The following is a 3,471-nucleotide window of genomic DNA, read 5'->3' as shown; positions in this document are numbered from 1 at the left end:
CCTGAGCATGGGCAGAGCCAGCGATCGTGAGCAGGGGCGGCGTGGGCGATCGTAGGGAGCTGGGGGTCCCCTGCCCACCCTGATCTGGGACACCCTTCAGGGCAAACCAGCTGGCTCCCACCCGTGCGCCAGGCTTCTATTCTATATAATAAAAGGGTAATGTGCACATGCAATTTTTTTTTCCAAATATATTTTATTGATTTTTTACAGAGAGGAAGGGAGAGGGATAGAGAGTTAGAAAGATCGATGAGAACGAAACTTCGATCAGCTGCCTCCTGCACACCCCCTACTGGGGATGTGTATGCAACCAGAGTACATGCCCTTGACAAGAATCGAACCTGGGACCCTTCAGTCCGAAGGCCGACGCTCTATCCACTGAGCCAAACCCGTTAGGGCGGTAATGTGCAAATTGACCCTAACGGCAGAACCACTGGGAATGACTGGTCACTATGACACACACTGACCACCAGGGGGCAGATGCTCAATGCAGGAGCTGCCCCCTGGTGGTCAGTGCACTCCCACAGTGGGAGCTCTGCTCAGCCACAAGCCAGGCTGACGGCATCACAGCGGCGATGGTGGGTGCCTCTCCTGCCTCCTCAGCAGCTCTGTGGATGTTCAACTGCAGCTTCGGCCCGCTGGCAAGTGGACATCCCCCAAGGGATGTATCACTGCCAGCTTAGGCACAATCCCCCGGGAGCAGGCCTAAACCAGCAGGTGGACATCCCCCGAGGGGTCCCAGACTGCGAGAGGGTACAGGCTGGGCTGAGGGACCCCCGAGTGCACAAATTTTTGTGCACCGGGCCTCTAGTCTTATATAATAAAAGGCTAATATGCAAATCAATTGAAAGGTGGAACAACTGCACTGACTACAAGGGGGCAGATGCTCAACACAGGAGCTGCCCCCTGGTGGTCAGTGTGCTCCCACAGGGGGAGCACCACTCAGCCAGAAGCTCTGAGCTGGGCTCATGGCTGGCGAGCGCAGCGGTGGTGGTGGGAGCCTTTCCTATCTCCGTGACAGTGCTAAGGATGTCCAAATGCCATCTTAGGCCCATTCCTCATGGGGAGCGGGCCTAAGCCATCAGTAGGACATACCCCAAGGGGTCCCAGACTGTGAGAGGGTGCAGGCTGGGCTGAGGGAACCCCCTGAGTGCATGAATTTCATGCACCGGGCCTCTAGTTATATAATAAAAATGTATTTTACTCTTTGAAGTTCTACACAGATATAAGGTATCATTCTCTTACCTGCTTAAATGCTGACTGTTCTTTAAATAATATTTAAATATGTTAAATAATTTCTGCTTAAGCCCACAAAGAAGTATATAACAAATTTGTGAAGGATAAAAGATAGTAAAATAGCCAAATCAAAATGTAGAAATTATGGTACTCCAAGTGGTAAATCCCAGATAAGTGCAAATTCATTTAGTTGGTAGTTTAGGATTTCTGGTTGCAAGTGACAGAAACCCAACTAAAAGTAAGTGACACACATAGCTGAGAATCCACGATATGGTTCATGGCTCAGAAATGGGAAAATTCTGAGAAAATTTCACCTACGTATCCATGATATGGTTCATGGCTCAGAAATGGGAAAATTCTGAGAAAATTTCACCTATGTTGTCTTTCTTCCCGGTCATCGCAAGCCATTCTAGAGAAACATTAAAGGCTAATTTGGGTATACTGCAAGAATTATTTCAGCTTTCCATAGTTTGTGATAAGTGGAACAATGAGCTGAGATGTAGGGTCATGTGCTGCAGTACAGGGGTTGCTATAGTGTGGCCAGTAGGCTAAATTTGGTCTGCAGCCTGTTTTTGCAAGTTTTATAGGACAGCAGCCATAGCCATCATTTATATATTGTCTATGGCTGCTTTTGGGCCACAAGGTTGAGTCATGGCAAATATTTACTATCTGCTCCTTCATAGACAAAGTTTGCTGAACCCTGCTCCAGGGAGTGTCTCGGCAACAAACTTCTTGGATTTTTGTTTTTCGTCTTTACAATGATGGTCAAGACCAGATGATCTTCGAGGCTCCCTTTTGAATGCCACTGTTCATTCACTGATGACTCTTTGGCTCTGTTCCTAATGTTCCTGAAGTGCACAGATTAATGCCCTGGAATTCCCTTCTCTCTTCAACTAAACTCATGCTTCCTAACACAGTTAAAATCCTGCCCAAAGTTACAAGTCTCCAAAGTCATTTTTCTCAACTAGGAAGAGCTGAATTCAAAATTACCCATGAGGCCTGTAGTTGAAAAGAGTATCTATTTTATGCCTTATGTGTACGTGAGCATCTACTCCTCTTCTCAGGTCGGAAGTGAAGGTTCCCCCAAAGCAAATACTCTCCGCGTGGGGGTCAGGAGCTTCTCTTTACTGTGGAGGGTGACGAAAGAGAGGTGTGGGATGAAATGGTAGAAAAGGGATATAATAATCACAGAATGGGGTAAGTAAAAGGAGACCTCTGTGTGATTTAATCAGCCAAAACTTTTAAAATGAGAAAAATGACTCCTGGTCAGCTTTCACCTCCTTTACCGGCTGTTTTGGCAATGCCTATATTTTTTGGACTTAAAAAACTCAAGCTATGGGTTTCAAAAGCCTCAAGCAATGAAATTATAAAAATAAAGGTAAAACCTATTAAATGGAGCTAGCTTTCTCTTATTCCTTCCTCTCTCTTTCATTGATATTGGTTCTAGTTTCTCAAGCCAGTCAGGCAATCCTTTGTTTGTTATTACTTGCTTATTGATGGTCTCTGTCATTTGTTGCAATAGTAATTGAGTCATTTATATGTTTAGGATATTGTTGAATGTCTAATCATGTAACTGGACAAAGGACAGTGGCATTTTCTAGTTGTGTAACCCTCAAGCACCTTCACAGGGGACCACAGTTCAGATTCTGTACCTGTTGTGTTTGGGCGGGTCTGGAGGGCTACCATTTCTATTTACATTATCTTAATTGCTAGCCTTTTGAGGAAGGTGATATATATTTATGATGAAAACATTCCTGTTGTCATGTCGAGTTGATCAATGATAGACCTATGTGTTGCTCATTTTTGCATAATAATGACAAAATTATTTAATTATTGAAAACTTAGAGCTCATCTCTAGGCATTTTACATCACTTCAAGTATACCCTAGTATTTTAAGGCATAAATATTCAACTATCTTCAGTAACCTGAGAACAAAAATAAATATTTTAACAAGAAAAAAGCGTGCCATGACAAACTGTGATTTAATAAAGAAAGACAAGGAATGGTCTCAATAGACCAAGAGAAAAATGAGACCTCACATATATTTGTACTAAAGAAATGTTATGAATGTGAAAAGCATCCCATTAAAAATAAAACAAAACAACCAAATTTTACTTATGTTATTGCAAGACTAAGGCTTCTTAGTGAAAAAAAAATATATAAATTGGTTTTACTTGTCTCCATTTAATATTTATTAACTTTATTTTTTAATTACATCACCTGAGGGTTTAACTTCAA

Source organism: Myotis lucifugus, unplaced genomic scaffold (assembly GCF_000147115.1).
Source record: "Myotis lucifugus unplaced genomic scaffold, Myoluc2.0 scaffold_122, whole genome shotgun sequence".
Taxonomy (NCBI): Eukaryota; Metazoa; Chordata; class Mammalia; order Chiroptera; family Vespertilionidae; genus Myotis; species Myotis lucifugus.
Note: the sequence above shows the minus strand (reverse complement) of the source record.